Source organism: Protopterus annectens, chromosome 2.part1, assembly GCF_019279795.1.
Source record: "Protopterus annectens isolate FY-2018-M chromosome 2.part1, PAN1.0, whole genome shotgun sequence".
Taxonomy (NCBI): Eukaryota; Metazoa; Chordata; order Ceratodontiformes; family Protopteridae; genus Protopterus; species Protopterus annectens.
Window position 1 is genome coordinate 1,976,604,509 of NC_056729.1, and position 20,061 is coordinate 1,976,624,569.

Consider the following 20,061-nt stretch of genomic DNA (forward strand, 5'->3'; position numbering starts at 1 on the left):
TGCCAAGAGTAGTGTTGACTCTTCCTTCTTCAGATTCATACCCTGTTCCGTCTCTGGATCCTGTGTCTGAGCCTTCACATCCTACACCTCAAGGACAGCCAGCCCAGAAGAGCTTCCAAACAGCTCCATATATGGAGCTCTCTGTCTCTTCCGATACCTCCCTGGAACATCTCACTGAAGAGTTCCTTCGTAAGAGAATGTGCAAGAGGAGGCATTTGGATTACCCACAAGAATCCCTCAAAGAAGACACCAACTTTGATGAGGAGGAAGGCTCCCCTAGATCTCCACTGGAAAATATCTCATTTGGAGGCATCCTCAAGATCCTTTGCCAGAAAGGTGGTTGGTCTGCACAAATCCATTCCCAGGAGGATCTGGTGTTTCTGGAAGCCTTCAGGTCTGGCCCATCTACATCTTGGGTTAGCACCTCTGTGGATGAGCTTATAGATCTTGTCTCTCGCAGGGCATGTAAAAAACCAGACTCCGTGAAATCTATCCCAAAATGCCTGGATAAAATACTAAGTGCTGCGACAGATAAACAGCACTGGCTGAAAGGGATTCCTGTAGATGCCATGGTTGTTGTGGCAGGCATGAAAAGGAGCTTACGGAGCAGAGCTCCACTGTCCATCCCCCTACAGGGAGTCTAGGGCTTTGGACAGATTTGGGAAGCAGATTTGTGCATCAGTGACTTTCACATTGCGATTTCTGAATTACCTGGCACATTTCACCAGATTACAGAGGGACTTAATAAAGGAACTGTCTAATTCTGCCTCAGAGTTCATGTCTGCAGAGGAACAGAAAGCCGTTTCCTCACGGGTGGCCTCCCCACATTCCATTTCGAACGCATCCATGAGGTTAATCTCACACGCTGCAGAAGGTACCTCAAGGGCAGCCAGTGCAGGCATGGCCATAAGGGGACATTCCTGGATGCGATTTTGTGGAACCCTTCAAAACATCATTCATAAATGCTGCTTTTGATGGAGCTTCCTTGTTTGGCCCAAAAGTGAAAGAGACTGTCTCTCTCAGAGTGAACAAGATGGAAAGAACTTGTCTGCCGTTGGAATTTGCTTTTCTACTCCACAGAGACCATTTTCTAGGAATCAGTGTGGTGGTAGGAAAATGTGGTTCAAGAAGTCTCAAGGTACTTTCCAGGAGTCAAACTGAGATATTTTCCCCCCAAAGGCAGAAGGGGAAACAACTATAATGGTAGACGTCGCCCACGTGGCAAATGAGGTCAATCAAGGATCTCAAGATTCTTTCTCCGACATGTCCTTCCAGCATTCCTGAAAGGTTGCCCGACTATCCCTCTCTGGAGGCAGTCAGGGGGGCACTTATCCTTGTACCAAATGCCTGGCTAGCCATCACAGATGACTTTTGGGTGCAAAAGATCATATGCAGTGGATACTTCATTCCCTTTTTCCAACTTCTAGTGAAACCTAAGAACATTCTCCCAGATGTTCCATCTAATCAGAGGGAGCTAGCAGCTCAAGAAATTGCAAAGTTGCTAGACAAAAGGGTCATCCAGGGGGTCCCACCAGACCAAACAGGATCCGGAATTTAGTCAATGTTCTTTTTAGTGCTAAAAAGGACAGGGGACCTGAGTCCAATTTTGCACCTAACTTATCTGAACCAATTTGTAAAGTACTCCAAATTCCAGATGGTCACAGCCCAGTCCACTCTACCCCTTCTTCAGAAGGATGACTGGATGTGCTCAGTCTTCAAAATGCATACTCTCACATTAAAATGAACAGATGCTGACAAAGCTATCTGTGCTTCCAGCAGGAAACCAGTCATTACCAATTCAGAGCCCTGCCCTTTGGTCTCACCACAGCCCCCAGGGTGTTTACCAAATGCATGGCAGTGGTACCAGCTCACCTGAGACTGCTTGGATTCAGAGTGTTTCCCTACTTAGACAATTGGCTGCTGACAGCACCAACCAGGCATATACTAGTAAATGACAGATTATCTACTCCACCTAGCACTTTCACTGGAAATCACCGTCAGTATGTACAAATCTTATCTGCAACCAGTCCAAGTAATAAATTTCATAGGAGCTCGCTTGGACACGGTCAGTTGTCTAGCTTTTCTGCCTCAGAACAGAATTCTTATATTGAGAACACACAGATCAGGCAAGTTCTTTCCATTCCAACACCCCTGGCAAGATTCAGTGGTTGCCACTATAACTTTGATTCCCACAGCCTGCTTACACATGAGAATTCTCAAATGGACTCTAACGGTGCAATGGTCCTTTCATCACTATCCCTTGAAGCTCTCCGTAAAATTATCCCGAGCATGCAGAAATTCTCTCCTTTGGCGAGTCCACTCTGAGGAAACTGAGCGAGCTAATCCATTTACCCTTCTCCCCCCCCCCCCAGTGGCACATTGACTACGGACAGTTGAGGTGGGGCTGGGACATTTCTTGGAACAGACTGTTCAAGACACATGGTCAATACAAGAGACCAATCTGCATATCAGTGTCCTAGAGATGAGAGTGGTGCTTCTAGCATTGGAGTCCGTCAGAGCTTTCTCCCTCTAGAGACTATTGCAATACAAATGAACAACATGTTAATAGTCTTGTACATCAACAAAAGGGGGGGGCAGATCTTACCCCCTTTGTCGAGAAGCAATGAGGGTTTGACAATGGGCGATCTCTTCCAACCACTTAGCAACTCACGTACCAGGGAAGTCCAACATTCTAGTAGTAAAGCTGAGCAGGGCCATCCTCATACCTCATGAGTGGTCTCTCAAGCATGATCTTCCACAAGTTGGTTCAACCTTGCTCTGACCAATTTGCAGCCTCCTTTAACAACAAATGCAAAAGGTTCTTTGCTGTGATCCCTCCTCATGGACAGTCACCAAGAAATGCTGTAGTTCATGTTTGGCCCTCCAGTCTCCTTTATGCTTCTCCTCTCCTGCCTCTCATTCCCAAATTTCGTCAGAAAGCACCATGATTGAAGAGCAAAGTGATGCTCATTGCTCCCTTTTGGCCTCGACAGGTATAGTTTCCCTTCCTTTGGTCTCACTTAATACTTCCTCCTTGGACACTGGATCCCAGTTCTGAGCTCACATCAGGACAAATTCACCTAGGTATTGTAGGCCTCAAATTGACTGCATGGTTTCTCCAATTCGGATGATGGATAGACATTCCAGGCTTTCCTCCCCAGTTCATAAATCCTCTACTAGGAAAGTCTACAATAGTAAATAGAGAAGATTCACTATTTGGGCCCAGCAGTAACAATTAGATCCCTTCACTGCTTCAATTTTCCAGGACGGAGCAAGTTCCTCCACTATTAAAGTTCAATTGGCAGCCATCTCAAGCTATCATATAGGGGATAGTGCTTCCTCTTTAGCGCCATTTAAATTGTGTAAAGCATTCCTTAGGGGTACTTTCTTACTTAGACCTCCAGTAAAGAACCCTACTCCACCTTGGGACCTCACCATGGTTTTACAAGGTTTAGTACAATCCTCTTTTAAACCACCAACCAAGGAGGATCTCAAGTTTCTTTTTTGGAAAACTGTGTTTTTGGTAGTTATAACATCTTCAAGATGAGTATCGCAACTTCAAGCACTATCTTCCAAACCACCTTATTTGATTTTTCACAAAGGTAGAGTTACTTTACGCACAAATCCTTCCTTTTTACCAAAAGTTGCATCTGAAAATAATATCAGTCAGGTCATCAATTTACCAGTTTTCTTCCATAAATTTGAAAATAAAGATGACCCTTCATCTTCTCGATGTACATAGGCAATTGTGTTTTTACCTGGACAGAACAAAAGCATTCAGAAAATCTGAACAACTGTTTGATTCCTTTTCTAAAATAAGAATGAGAAAGCCAGTTTCTATGACTACCCTAGCTAAATGGATAACATATTGCATTTCCTGAGTCTACTCTTTGAAAGGTATTGCATTACCTAAACAATTGAAGGTACATTCAACCAGGCCAATGTCTACTTCGGCGCTTTTTGTTCAAGAGCTTCTATTGATATTTGTGCAGCTGCCTCTTGGTCAAATACTCATACATTTATTGCGCATCAGAAATTGGATATCATTTCCAGGAATAGAACTGCCTTTGGTTCCGTGGTGCTCTGAAACATCCTTCCATGAGGACCACCCAGGATTACTGTAGCTGGGAACTCTGTCCCATTGGCTGAGGAATGAATGAAAATGACAACATCAGATAAAGAGGTTATGTATTCACCATAGCTTTCCATCTGTGTTGTCCATTTTCATTCTTCCTCAACTTCCCTCCAACCTTTCCCCTGCCGTAAACCCTGGAAGAGATCTGATGGAAGAGTGGTTAGGAGCCAAGGTTCCTATATGAGCTCCTGATCTTTATCTATCACTTTCCTGTCATAGTATCCTTATCTTTATATGTCAGTATATATATTAGCAGCAAACTCATTCTGAGGTATTTTGATCATCAGGGACATTATGGGTAAGGGAGGAGTTTGAGATTCGGATCCTAGAATCTGTATAAAGTGGCAAAGTTGGATCCGATGGTTAGATCTGAATCCATTGGTTGAAGAAGAATGAAAATGGGACAACACAGATGGAAGGTTATGGTCAGTATATGACTTCTTTTTTTTTTTCTTAACAAATAGTTGCTAATGACGTTAAAGATGTCTTTAGAAGTATGTTCACTGTTTGACTTGCAGTACTGACCCATTACTGATTCTGCTTACTAAATGAATGGACATACACACACACTAATGATCTAATAGATCAGTCCAAGGTCTGCAACAGGACAGACCTCCAATAAGGATATGAGTGAACCTGTATAAACTACGACAAGAGCCACACATCATAAGAATGGAAATATTAATTTTGAAAAAAAGATAAGTGAGCCTTGTGTATATGTATGCAGTGAGTTATTGAAAAAGAAACACTATTACAAAAACAAAAAATGTGAAAAGTATGTGTAAATTCTACTTCTGTCTATAAATGCATTTATTTATTAAAAAGAATGAAACACGAACAATCCGAACTGGCTGAAGTAAAGTTTATTGTGTCCAAATTCAAGATATAAGTAATGATGCCCAAAATAAAAAGACTTCAAAATGCAAAAAAAATAATCAATTATTATTATCAATTATTACTACTCTGTAGTAGCTTAAGCTGAATGGGTTATGTCCTGCCAAGGACACAGCAGCCAGCCAACTTCCAAAGCTTTGGGGCACCTTCCACACATTCAAACCATTAATCATCTTGAGCTGAAGTGACTAAAAGTCAGGTTTGGGTGCCAACCCCTTCAGAACTTTCCTATCACTGAAGAGAATGCTCCTCTGCGGGCTTTCAAGTATCAAAGGTTAGCTAAAATAGTTCCATTGCTGGGCAGATAAGTTCCTTTTGGGGGGAAAAACGTACACTTTATTTTTTATGACAAAAACAATTACTGTTTCTGTAAAATATTCGTATTTTAGCTAGGAAAAGTATTTTTATTGACTGTTATAAGACTTGTTCTCTTTTAAACAGGAAAGTCACATTTCTACTTTTGTGCTAATGTTGTTGTTGTGTCTTTTGGCTTTTCCTGGTTAGGGGTCACCACAGCGGAACTCCGGTCCGCTAATGATTGGCAGTTGATTTTTACGTACCGAGTTGCCAGCCCTGACACATAACCTTCAACGAAGGTACGCCCATTCACGCATGTCTCCACGCAGAAGACGCTCTAGCTGAGAGTCGAACCAGACAGCATCTTACTGTGACTTTTGTGCTAATTTGCGTCTTTCGGCTTTTCCCGGTTAGGGGTCGCCACAGCGGAACTCCGGTCCGCTAATGATTGGTAGTTGATTTTTACGTGCCGAGTTACCAGCCCTGATGCACAACCTTCAACGAAGGTACACCCATTCACGCATGTCTCCATGCAGAAGATGCTCTAGCTGAGAATCGAACCGGACAGCGTCTTACTGAGAGGCGACAACGCTACCGCAGCACCACCACCGCGGGCCAATAAGTTGTTAAAATGTATTTAAAACTACATTTTCTACAGGAAACTGATGTTATTTTACATTTTGGGGCTGAGGTTAAGTATTTAAAATGCTTTTTACTTTGTATTTATTCGGAAAGAAGTTTATTTTATACAACTTACCTGTTTTAATGACTATTGCTACATTGCTTCCATGGGAATTGGGCATCTTTTTCTTCTTAACCATATTACAGCCTACCAGTTCCTCCTCGATTGTACCTTCTTTCTGCCACAAAACAAAAATGATTGTTAAGCAGCCTTTTCCACCACAGCAGGCTGATATTTTGCTTCATCTGAAGGTGGGTGACTCTGCTGTGATCAAAGCTAGTTCCCCAGACCACTCCTCTTTTTGCTTGAATCCCAGTGTAGTCCATACAACTGCCAAGGGCCAGAGGTTAAACATGTCCTTGGTGGCTATTGGTGTGCTAGACACGTCCTCTGTGCCTGTTGGTGCACCCTTGTTGGGCAGGGAGGGTCACTTTTGCTGGTCCTGGAAGAAGGAACAGGGTATGTCTCTCTTCTTACCCGAAAAGCTGTTCCATCCCTCGTGAGGTGATTGCTGACAATTCTGCTTCTGTTTCTGTCAAAAAGAAATAAAAGATTAAATGTAAATATTCTGTCTCATTGACACTGGACAGTAATAACTTAATAAGCTCAGCTCAGGGTGCACAAGCTCTAGATCCTCCTTATATGGCTGTTTCTGTTAAAAGGGATTCTTCTTTTCTTGAGGAGATTCAAGAGTTTGAACCGCAAAAGGACAGTAAAGGGACAGATGATGTAGTACCTCCAGTGATTTTTCATTTAGATTCTAAAGAAAAGAGTGACTTTGGATATTTCTTGTGAAGAATTCTGTTTCTCTGAGACTATATCCAGAATGAATCAGTTGTTTCAGTGGGAAAACAGTGATGCTTCTCAGTCTCAAATAAAATATGATTTATTACAACCTGAGTTTCCTGAAACTATGCCTGTTCCTCCTAACTTTCTGCTTTGGGGGATGTTTTTGTCACAACCTGAAATTTCCTTGACAGTTGGCATGCTGCCCCTTAAAAAAGCTGATAAATTTTATAAAGTTCCTCATTATTTTATATTTCTATACACGAATCCCAGACCTGACCCAGCAGATATAGCTTTAATACACGCAGCTGCTGCTAAGCATTTTGTTAATATTAATCCCTCTTATTCTGTTAAGGATGGGAAGGCTTTTAAATAAGGAGAGACTGGGATTTTGGATGCAGGCCTTTAAGGAGAATAACAATAATCATACAGAATATTAAATCTATAAAGTGGCAGAAAGTATCCCAAGAGCTAAGCCAACACAGGAAAGGAAAAAGGTGATTCAGCCGATAGGGATGACTGCAATTAGGGATATAGACAATAAGCAAGAGGGGGCTGGAATTTATTGGCAAAAACTGGCAAAGGAACCAAGGTATCGGGAGAAAATAACTAGAGAGGTAAATATGATAGAATGGAAAGACACCAAGAATTTTTTTGGACAGCAGGTTAGAGATTGCCTTCCATATCAAGTGTTGATATCAGAGTTTAAGCAAAGAGAAAGACATAGGGGGTTCCTAAATGAAAGACTAGCACTGGTAGAGTTTTTAGTAGACGTTAGAACAGAAGCCACCATTAAAAAAGGAATAATTCATAGAGCATATAAAATATTACATGATAACTATAAGAATCAATCAGAGGAAGTTAGAAAGGATTGGGAAGAGAGATTGGATAAGCAATTCACAAAGAAACAATGGGGGGATATATGTATGTCTCCCAAATATGCAACAATATCTGGAAGATTTAGGAGACTCAATAGTGAGACACACAGATGTCCCATTCACCAGGTTGTGCAAGGAAAAAGTCATAGTCAGCTGCCCGTCTGGTGCCAGGATTTGTTAGATCATGCTTGCACTCAGGTCTCTCAGCAACAAGTACCTTTTTGACTCTGTCATAGCTCATGTTGGTGTGAATGACCTGAGACGTACCTCACTAGACTATATGAAGAGAGACATGGTTAAGCTCTCTGTGTATGTGTCCCAGGCAGGTATGGCCCTAGCCTTGAGCAGCATACTACCCTCACCTAGAATGATACCACAGTATAAACAAAAAATTATTGATTTTGTTTTTGGTGTCATTCAGAGGGGAGCCAGTTCTTGTCAACCTGGGAAGCCATGATTGACAAACCTCTGTGCTTTTCCAGAGATGAACTACGTACAGGCAACAAAACTAATAAAAAAGAAAAACGGATGCAAAGGCAGCAAAACCCTTTAATAGCACAGGCTGTAGTAAATTTAAAAGCACTTTTTCGTCAGCAGAAATGACTGACTTCTTCAGAAAAACAATGAATGAATGCTGCAAACATTGAAGATTCAAATTAAAACACACGTTGTTACGTAAGATGCTGAACCACTCACTCGAAAATTAAAGGGACATACACATCATACACATAACATTAAACCTGAAAGGTACCAACAATAAAACATGTATAAAAAGTATATATATACTCTAACTATGTCCTAATAGTGAATAATTTAAACATTAACATAAAACCATAACAACTCCTCTGAAACATTATATAATCATTCGACAAAGGGTAATAATAAATACAAAAAATTGACAATACAATTGTGTAAAATGTATTGCCAAAATCAATAGTTGGCATATCATCTTTTTAACAAGCTTGAGATGGAACACGAGTCATTAATCCCTGGATAACTATACGCGTTTAACTTAACCTGCCAGATTAACTCAGCTTCTTCCAACTTAAGGGGTCTAGGTCCACCCCTATTATCACAAGTGACCTGGTCTATTACTAAAAATTTAAATGTATGATCGTTAAATACAGAAGTATGCTTAGCTAGAGCATTTTCAAGTTTACACTTTCTCATAGCGTATAAATGCTCGTATATTCTGTCCCTAAGTCTCCTTTCGGTCTTGCCGATATAGAAGACAGGACATGATGTGCATCTAGCTAGATAAATAACAAAGGTGGAGTTACAGGTGAACTTAGATTTTAGTCTATAAGTAGTATCATTTAAATCAAAACAAACTGCTTCTTCCACGTATCGGCAATAATTACAGTTTTGGCACTTCAACATACCTGCATTACGCACCATTAAGGGTACATTACGCTCCAGAATAGATTTTAAATTCTTCCCTTTCCTAAAAGCAACCTGAGGTCTAACACCTAATTTCGCATAAATGTTAGGATACATTTTAAACAATTCCCAATTCTTGTTAATAATATCAATACAAGCATAACTTCCTATACTGAATGTTGTAGTAAAATAAGTTGTGTTAGTATTCTCCAAATGAGTAACTGCTGTCCCCTCTTGGTCAACTGTGTTACTAACATTACGGTTAGTCGCGTAATCTGGAACGCCTTGAGCCATGGTATTACTAATTGGTACTATTAAAGGGTTTTGCTGCCTTTGCATCCGTTTTCCTTTTCCAGAGATGGTTTGCACCTGGCACCTATAGGCTTTCAGCTGCTGGCAAAGGCTCTTGCCTCCCCCATAGTGCCCTTTTTAAACAAGGTCTCGAAAACAACATTGCCGATGTGAAATTAACCAGTCAGAACAAAATAAGCTGCTAAATGCTAGGTGCTTAAACCAAAAACTGCAGTCCCTGGAAGCACTTCTATTACTAGAAGATGTAGATGTCTGTGCAGTCACAGAAACCTGGTTCAAGGCCTCAGAGAATACCCTGGGCTTGCAAAGCTACAATGCCTTCCACACCTTTAGACTGCAAAATGAACATGTAAAAAACAAAAGAGGCATTGTTTTAATCTATGTTAGAGATAAATTCTCCTCCTGTCTAGTTAGACTGGACAGCTGCATGAAGTTACTCCCGATTCAGTTTATGGTGGGTAAGAGCCCCATTCAAGTCATAGCCAGTTATAGAGTCACGGTCACAACCCACAAAGCCTACTTGACCAAACTGGAGACAGTCCAAGTTTTACCAAACACACTGGTTATATGGATTTCAATTATCCCACCGTCAACTGGGAAACCTATGCTAGCCCTAACTCGCTAGTGCAAAAGTTCCTTGACTTTGTTAATTCAAATGCCCTGAAACAAATTGTTCATACCCCATCAAGGGGAACAAGCATTCTGGATCTGGTCCTCACCAACATGTCAAACAGAAGCACTGCCACAACTGTTGGACCCTCATTAGTTAAAATGACCACAAATCGTCACCTGCAAGCTGGCACAAACACCAGAACTCATAAAGGGTGAAATCAGACTAAAAAACTTCACCAAGGCAAACTATACCCTCCTAGGTGAAGGCATAAATGCATTCCAAGCCCCACCCCAAGCTGGAAGTGGTAACTACACCGAAGCTTGCACTAAAGCCCTATACAGTCACTTGCATAAATGTATAAACTTGGCCATACCAGAAAGAATCAAAGTCAGAGCTCCAAGTAAAAACAAGCTGCCATGGTGGACATCCAGCATCAACGAACTTTACAATAAATGCAAAAAGTTGCTGTCCAAGAAAACAAAGGCAAGGCCCTAACAATGGAAAAGCACCCTCCTCAGCCTCAACAGGCAAATAAGACAACATGCTAAATCCTTCAAGGGCTTCTTTGAGAGAAACCTAGCAAGTACAGCCAAGGATAACCATAACGCCTTTTACAGCTACGTATGTAACCTGAAGGGTAGGATCCAAGCATGTGCAGAAGTAGTGGTCAATGGTATCACACACACTGACCCCAAAGAGATAGCAAACCTACTAGCGGATAGGTTTGGTGAAAATTTCACTCCCTTATCTCCTCCTAACTTACAACAAAACTTTCCCTAAACATCCCTCCACCCTACATATCTGAAGAGCAGATCCTCATAGCCTTGTTCAAGGCAAAAAACACAGCCTCTATGAGACCAGATGGCATTCTAGGCTGTCTTCTAAATAGGATAAAACATGAACTAGCATCACGACTAAGTACACTTTTCAGTCATAGCCTAACCACAGGCTTTGTTCCTGCAAAATGGCGAACAGCAACAGTTATTCCCTCCACAAAGGTGGCCTAGCAACAGACCCGGGGAATTACAGACCCATAAGCCTGACCAGCCTCATCTGTAAGACCATGGAATGTATCATTATGGATCTCATAAATAAAGACCTAGGTGACCTCCAAACCCTGATTCCTAGCCAATTTGACTTTGTGAAGGGCAGATCCTACCTGTTAAATCTGGTGGATTTCTTTGAAAATGTGTCCAAGGCCATTGATGAGGGCAAATCTGTGCACACAGCATATCTTGACCTGGCAAACGCTTTCAACACAATCCCACATTCAGGCATTACTGATAGACTTAGCAAACTGAATGTAAATCCCTTTGTTGTAAGATGGGTTACCAACTGGCTCCCAAATCGGACACACACTGTGAAAGTGGGTGACTACATGTCAGCCAGCAGACCTGTTACCAGTGGGGTGCCACAGGGGTCAGTGCTGGGCCGCCTACTGTTTGGTATATACTTCTCAGACGTTCAGCACAAAACTAAGGCGTTGTGGCTGACCAAGTTTGCAGATGACTGCAAACTAGGTGCAATCATTGACTCTCCAAATGATGTCAATATACTCCAGGAGGGTGTTCTGCAGACCAACAACTGGTGTATTAGTTATGGTCTCAATGCAAAGAAATGCATCATCATTCCCTTTGGCACAAACAATGCCCCCTCACACTTTCAAATCAATAACAATACCCTAAGTACCCATGAAGTGGTAAGGGACCTGGGATCACAAGTTGACTGCGACCTTAACTTCAACCACCATGTATCCACTGTAGTAAGGAAAGTTTTCTGCGTAGCACACTTGATTAGTAAAGGTTTTGCTTCGAGAGCAAAAGAAGTTATAACCCCCCTATTCTCGGCACTTATCCTGCAAGTATAACCCAACGTTTGGCATGTACCGTACTAATCACATGCAGCAATTAGAGAGACCTCAGAGGTTTCTAACAAAGAAGATCAAGGGGCTCCAGCATGTGCCTTACACAGACCAACTAAAATCCCTGTCAGTATACTCCATATTGTGTAGACTTTTAGGGGAGACTTATGCCTGGCCTACAGAGCAGTCCAAGAACCAAACCTAAGGAACTTGCTGCATATCCATAAATCAAATGGGACTAGGGCTACCTGACCCAGAGAGCTAAGTTTGGTCTGTGACTTAAACAGGACATGCTGGAGGGACAGATTTATCTCCTAGTGACTGCCGCATCTTTGGAACAGGCTACCAATTCATGTGAAACAGAGCACCTCTGTGACACTGTTCAGGAGTAACCTGGACGAGTGGATGGGGCACCGTAAATTCTTACTGGGGATAGAGCCTGCAACCCTCCTGGACATGGGCAGTGATCACTAAATGCAGTCTTGGGTATTGACTAGCATTTCTGTGGTATTACATTGGGATGAAACAGCTAGGCTTAAAATGACCACTGGGTCGATAGCCTAGTAATCTCCTCTGATCCTATGATCCTATGATTTTTGCTTGGAAATGTTTAAGTAGACTCCAGAGAATTATTCCTCAGATAGAAATGTTGGAGGTGTGATGGGGAAGAAAGAGATAATTGGGAACATATTTTTGGGAGTGCAGTGAGTTGGTGGACTTTAAGGATTCCCTGCAGGATGCACTGTTTTAGATGCTGGGTGGGCAGATTGGTGTGACAAGGGAGATGATTTTTATAACCTATGATCATAGGATCGTAAGATCATAGGAAGTTCCTAGGCTATTAGGTCGGAGGCTCTGATCAAAAATCTACCAAAACAGCAGAGGCCACCAAAGCAGACACCCAAACAACCACCACCTCAGAACACAACACCTGAAACACATAGACCTCACAGTCAGAGTGTCAAACAGTCACAGCCCCTAAGGCCAAACACAATGCCAGACACACTAGTCATTGGTGACTCCATAGTCAGACACACTGACGTCCCGCTCACCAGACTGAGTAAGGAGAAGGTCACAGTAAGCTGCCTGTCGGGCGCTAGAATCCGCCACATAACGCAAGCACTCAGGTCACTCAACAGCAGGTACAAATACGACTCAGTCATTGTCCACGCTGGTGTAAATGACCTGAGACGTACCTCCTTGGACTACATGAAAAGAGACATTGAAGAGCTCTCTGATTATGTAGCCCAGGCAGGTATGACCCTGACCTTGAGCAGTATCCTACCTTCACCAAGAATGATGCCACAATACAGAGATAAGATGATCAGCTTTAACAATTGGCTTAAAATCTGGTGTCATTCAAAGGGGATCCAATGTCTGTCTGTCTGGGATGACATGCTGGACAAGCCACGCTGCTTCGCAAGGGACGGCTTGCACCTGTCACCCCTGGGATTCCGGATATTGGCAAAGGCTCTTGCCACCCCCATAGTGCCTTTTTAGGCAAGGCTCAAATTCTAAACCTACCACCCTAGAACACAAAAAGGAAAAAACTAAGGGTAATGCTGCTCAATGCCAGAAGTCTTAATCTCAAAATGCACGCACTCGAGGCCCTTCTCAGTATGGAGAACATCGATGTCTGTGCGGTGACAGAAACCTGGTTCAAGGCTCCTGAGAGCACCCCAGCACTATCAGGTTATACCTCATATCACGCGTTCCGGCCCCAAAATCTGGACAATACCAAGAAAGGAGGGGGGGTATCCATATTCATCAAGGACACCCACACCTCAAGACTGGTGGCAACGCACGATGCATCGGAGACCATCCAGGTGCAATTAACCATAGGCAAGACTGCTCTGCAAATTGTAGCATGTTACAGGCCACCCTCACAAACTCTGGAACCTCACATGGCTTTCCTGAAAACACTAGAGGGGATAAATGTATCACCAAACACCATCATACTAGGTGACTTCAATTACCCTAATATAGACTGGGTACACTACTCAAGCCCAAACACCCTAGCCCAAAAGTTCCTGGAATTCATAAACTCAAATGCCATGGAACAGCTAGTCACCATCCCCACAAGAGGAGAAAACATACTTGATCTCATCATCACGAACATGGGAGCACTATGTTCAACACCGGAAGTATACCCCTCACTGGTGAGATCAGATCACAAACTAATCTCGCTGGAGGTCCTCATCCCACCCCACCTGAAATAAAAAAGACCACAGTAAAGAATTTCTCGAAAGCCGACTTCACACTTCTAAAGACTAGTGTGGTCTCCTTTAAGGCCCCCGAGCCGGTGGAAAACAGTATTCAAGCCGCTGAATCACTTACAAATGCCTTCTACCAGCACCTGCAGGACTGCATGGATAAGGCAATCCCAAGCAAAACAAAGACTCTTTGTACCAAAGGCAAGCGTCCAGTCTGGTGGACCCCAGCCATAAACAAACTCTACAACAAAAGGAGGAAGCTACTACAAGATAGAGCAAAATCCTTAAAAGGTAAGACACCCTTGATCACTATAAGTAAAAAACTAAGAGCTCTCATAAAATCATCCAAAGCAAATTTTGAGAGAAAAATAGCTAAAGACTCAAAAGACAATCATAAGGCCTTCTTTAGCTATGTCAGAAACCTGGGAGGAAACTCCCAGATATGTTCAGAACTAGTTCAAAATAATGTGAAGATTACTGATCCTACAGACATCGCTAACATACTGGCTGACAGGTTCAGTGCAAACTTCTCCCTCCCTCCCCCCCAAAAGGAGAGATATCTATACCAAGCGATTGCAGTCCCCCAAACATCTCCAACACCCAAGTGAAAACTGCTCTCGCCAAAGCAAAAAACACAGCATCCATGGGACCTGATGGTGTCCCCGGCTGTGTGCTCCACGAACTAAAGGATGAATTGAACCCACAGCTAGGACAGCTGTTTAATCATAGTCTTACCTCTGGATACGTGCCCAGGGAGTGGCGCACTGCAACTGTGGTCCCACTTCACAAAGGCGGTGCCTCCACCGACCCTGGAAATTACTGGCCCATTAGCTTGACAAGCCTTATCTGCAAAGCCATGTGGAGGATCATAATGGACCTCATAAATAAAGACATAGGAATTTGCAGACTTTGGATCCATCCCAGTTTGGCTTTGTCAAAGGCAGATCATGCCTTCTAAACTTGGTTGACTTTTTCAAACAGTCACCAAAGCCATTGATGAGGAAAGGCAGTCCATACAGCCTACCTAGATCTGGCGAAGGCCTTCGATACAATACCCCACTCGGGTATCATTGAAAAACTCATCAGCTTAAATGTTAACCCATACATCACAAGATGGGTTGCAAACTGGCTGAGTGACAGAATCCACAGGGTCAGAGTTGCTGGCGCCATGTCAGACTCAAAGCCTGTCACAAGTGGTGTACCACAGGGCTCAGTCCTGGGCCCACTCTTGTTTGGCATCTACTTTTCCGAAGTACAAGCAAACACAGGAGGGTTATGGCTGACAAAGTTTGCAGATGACTGCAAACTGGGCACCATAGTAGAAAACACATCTGACAAAGATATCCTACAGAAGGGTCTCACAGAAACGGATAACTGGTGCCAGAGCCATGGCCTAAAGTTAAATGCCAAAAAATGTATAGTCATACCCTTCGGGAAAAACAAGGTTACCCCTAGCTACCAAATAGGTGGCAATCCACTGAGCACAGAAGAAGTTATCAGGGACCTAGGGACACAGGTTGATAGTAGTCTGTCATTCGACACCCATGTAGCCAAATTAGTTAGGAAGACCTTCTACATTGCCCACCTTATCATGAAGGGATTCTCGTCTAGATCAAGGGAGGTCATAGTCTCCCTGTACTCATCACTCATCAGACCAATGATTGAGTATAATGCCCCATTCGGAATGTATCTGACCCGACACTTGCAGCAGCTTGAGAGGCCACAAAAGTTCATCACCAAAAGGATAAAGGGTCTCAAACATCTGTCCTATGCTGCCCGACTGAAAGAACTCCAGCTCTACTCAGTCGCTTACCGCTTGCTCAGAGGTGACCTTTGCCTAACATACAAGGCCATGTCAAACCCAGATTTGTTGAATATGCTTCACCTCAAAAAATCTAGATCCATCAGAGCCACAAGGGCGGGAGACTTAAACCTGGACACGGCTATTAATAGGACGTGTTGGAGGGATAGATTCATCACCCAAAGACTCCCTATGCTGTGGAACAAAATCCCAGTACATGTGAGGCAGAGCACCTCGCTGGCCTTGTTCAAGAAAAATCTTGACCAATGGATGGGAGATCGCAGATATACCCCAGGGATCACCTCAGTGTCACTGCTCGACAGAGGCACAGCAAAATAATGGGTATAGTTCCCCATACTAAAGGGGTGGCGTAAGCCACAAAACTATGGGCTAGGCTTGTAAATGCCCTCGGGCAGATAGCCTAGTATGAACCTATGAACCTATAAGCCTAGCCAAGAGTTTAGCCCATGCATAGACAAAGCAGTGCCTGCAGGGACACGAGTGGAATCCCAGGGATGTATTTTCTATTTCCCATCCAGGTTGCGCATAAAACGGGGTAAAGAGGTACTCTGCTTGAAGTGGAGAGGGAGTCTATTCCATAGATAGGGGAGTCTCTGGGACACAAATCTGCCCCACCAACAAGTCTTATTGATATCACAGACCAGGTTGAGGCCGCATGTGTGGGTTACTTGAGTTGAGCTTGACTTACAGATATGTACCAGTTCCATCAAGACAGGGTCTGAGATCGCCTTGTATGCCAGCTAGAGGTCACCGCTGAGGAGTCTGTATGAAACAGAGTAGAGGGATAGGGCTTTTTAGCCTATCTATGTATGGTAGATTTTTGAGGCCCTGGATTCTCCTGGTGAGGAACCTCTGTGATCTCTCCAGCTGCTGCATGTGCTTTGCGAGGTACGTGCCGAATGAGGTGTTGTATTCAATAATGGGCCTTATAAGGGAAGAATACAGGGATATTATGACCTCCTTGTCCCTGGATGAGATACCCTTACTTATGAGGTGGGCCATGTAGAAAGCTTTCCGTACAATGGAAGCAACATGGTGGCCAAAAGTCAGGTTGCTATCAATCTGGGTGCCCAAATCCCTCGCGACTGACTGCATGCGTTGTTATTAATGTGATAATTTGTGGGGACATCACTCTCCCCTAAGGGGATGATAATGTATTTTTTTTGTATTCAGCTTGAGGCCATGTTTCTGACACCAGTCATTTGCATGGGTGAGACCCTCTTGGAAGATGTCCAGGTCACTAGGGGAATTGATGACAGCTCCCAACTTGAAGTCATCTGCAAACTTGGTCAGCCATAGCCCACTGTTTTTTGGCCTGCACCTCAGAAATGTATACCCCAAGTAACAGAGGTCCAAGACCAAACCCTGGGGTACGCCACTCAATACAGGTCTACTGCTTGAGGTGGCTTCCCCTATTTTGACTAAGTGGGTTCTATAGCTAGCCATCTGGTAACATACAGACTGATACCTAGTTGAGAGAGTTTACCTATTATGCCCGAGTGGGAAATAGTGTCGAAGGCTTTGGCCAGGTCAGGGCAGGCGGTGTGCACTGTCTTCATCCATGGCTTTGGTGGCTGTCTCAAAAAAGCTGACCAAACTGTGTGGGATCGATACAGAATCGAAATTGCCTAGACATGGTAAGTGGTGGCTGCCAAAAAAAGCAATTACTAGAAAATGGAAATCAAAATCTAAACCAACTGTACTAGAAGTAGTGAATATAGGAAAAGAGATAAAACAACTGGAATTGAGATCTTTAGAAAAGGGTAGGAGCAAACTACATAGGAAAAATGGGAATTGTGGGAACAATACATATCGGGGAGGAATGAGGTTTAAAAGAAAGCAGGACTTAAATGAGCTATGTAATGTTTGACTGAAAATGATTGGATAGATTTTAAGTGATGTGTAATGTTTGCAACTGGGATTCTGTCAGTATGGCTTATGATGTAAAATGCTTGCAACTAGGATTGTGTCTGTGTGGTTTGTTTTCATTTATATAAATGTATGATTGCCTATGTCGTAAGTGATGGTTTAATAAAGATGTTTGTTGTTTAAAAAAGGATTGAAAGACTTGACAAATTTGGGAAAAAGTGTATATATCTGCAACTGTTGTTTTCAGAATTCGCATCTGTCAGGGTCATGTGTTGAAATTTATCCTTGCTACTTATGACAATATGAAGAATGTCTTGCCCTTTATTGTTGCTTGTAGGGAAACATTTGCTTTGCGTAACTTGGCTTCTACTGTTCCTGAAGTCCATACTCTTTGTTTAAAATGTGCATATGATGCTACTGATGCATCTTCCATGGCTGCTGCCACTGGAACTGCTATGAGGAGGTTTGCCTCCTAGATTAGTGGTAACAAAATCCCAGAGGATGTCAGAATGAATTTTTGAATTTTCCCTTGGATAGATAACTAGTTTTTGAACCTTTTGTTGCAGAGGTAATTAAAAAATGTGTGATGAGAGGGGAAGCTGATTCAAAGGATCTTGCTGATTTTTTAGCCCTGCTTCTTCATGTTTACCAAGGGATTCTTTGATCTTTCATCTGATTTCAATAAAAGCAAAATAAGCAGTCTCACCAATCTGCTGGTAAGCAGACATTTAAAAAGCAGTGGCAGAGAGGTTCCAAAAAGAAAGTAGGACCCCCGACCCCCATCCCAGAACAAAGGACAGTCTAATAAGTCAGAATGACTATATGAAAAACTTTTGTCCCATCCTACCCTGACAGTCTTACAATTCTTACAGAAATACTGAACTTCCACTTCTGTCTTTGACAACAGATTGTTTCAGACAGATGGGTTCTGAGATGACAGTGGGAATCTGTCCCTCCTTTTTAGGGGATTCCTCCTTGTCTGCCAGACCATAATATTCTTTCCCCTCCTGACATCCAGCATATGAAAGGGTAGTAGAAGCTGTCTCTCCTCCTCAATTAGGAAAAGGGTTTTATTCAAGGATGTTTCCGGTGCCAAAGAAACAACCTTGAATAAAATCCTTTTCCTACTTGAGGAGGAAAGGGATTTTATTCCAGGATGTTTCTGGTGCCAAAGAAAGAAGCCTCTTTGTGACCAGTTCTAGATGATTACTTTCTGAATTATTTTGTAGTAATGCCCAAATTCAATATACTGTCAATTTGAAATGTGTTACACTTATTCCCAATTTGCGCTTCCTAGTGACCTTGGATTTAAAAGATGCATATCATTGCATTCCTATAGATCCAAATTTCAGGCATTTCTATGGGTTTGTGTGTCTGGATCATCGTATCAGATCTCTTGTCTTATCCTTTACACTGGGTATGCATGCAGAACATGATTTTGGTGGCATACAGTGTTATTCAGTTGTTTTGAACATATAGTACGTGGTCTACAATTGTTGCATGCTTAACTTGTGCCATTTAAACAATTATTAACAACTTGTGCCCCTTGTATTCAGTCTAGCAAGTAGTTTTGTAACTAAACAAATACCCTATCATTCTAGCTTATAGATTTTTAGCCAAAATAGATGGGCCAGTTGATTTGGGCTGCTTACTGCTCCAAGGGTGTTCACAAAGTATTCAGCTGCTGTGATAGCCTATTGCTTTTTGTTATTCTCACCACAACAAAACTTTTCTTGATTTCTTCTATGTTTTTTTTTTGGAAAGGGTTGGATTCTAGAAGTATTCTGGAATTGAAAACTTGGTCTCTTTGGATGTTTTTACAAAGCACTAGAAACTATATTCTTTCTGCAAGTTTAGGACAGGCTTTGCTAGGGCCATTCTCCCAGACCTCTTAGACCCTCATCCTTCCTTTTTCCATTCTGTCTAAGCAGTGGTAATATACTCACACAACTTAGGCTATTGCAGCAGTGATCAAATGAAAAACATAGTATAGTTGTGTAAATAAAGTTACCATATCATAGATATTTGAATGATCACTGCTGCAGTAGCTGCTCTCTCTCCTTCCCCCATGTTTTTTGTATGTTTTTTATGCCAGGGTGTGGGCATTTATTGTTATTTTCTCAGTGTTGTCCTTCTCAGGATTTTAGCCTCCCTCTCTCTGTTGGCATGAAAGCTATTAAGGGCTTAGCTCCAAAATTTACTTTTAGTCATCTGAAATCGGGCTGTATAAAGGTTTTGGGCACATGGAAGTTGCCTGAAGCTTTGGAAGCTGACTAGATATTGTGTCCTTGGCATGATCTAATCCATATAGCTAAGGCT

At 42.6% G+C, this 20,061-nt stretch overlaps 1 protein-coding gene across 1 annotated transcript in view; it reads left to right on the forward strand.

Moving 5' to 3' along the window:
* LOC122795076 (A disintegrin and metalloproteinase with thrombospondin motifs 6-like) overlaps positions 1 to 20,061 on the forward strand; it is a 706,749-nt gene that overhangs the window by 685,391 nt on the left and 1,297 nt on the right. The gene's annotated exons all lie outside the window — the stretch shown is intronic.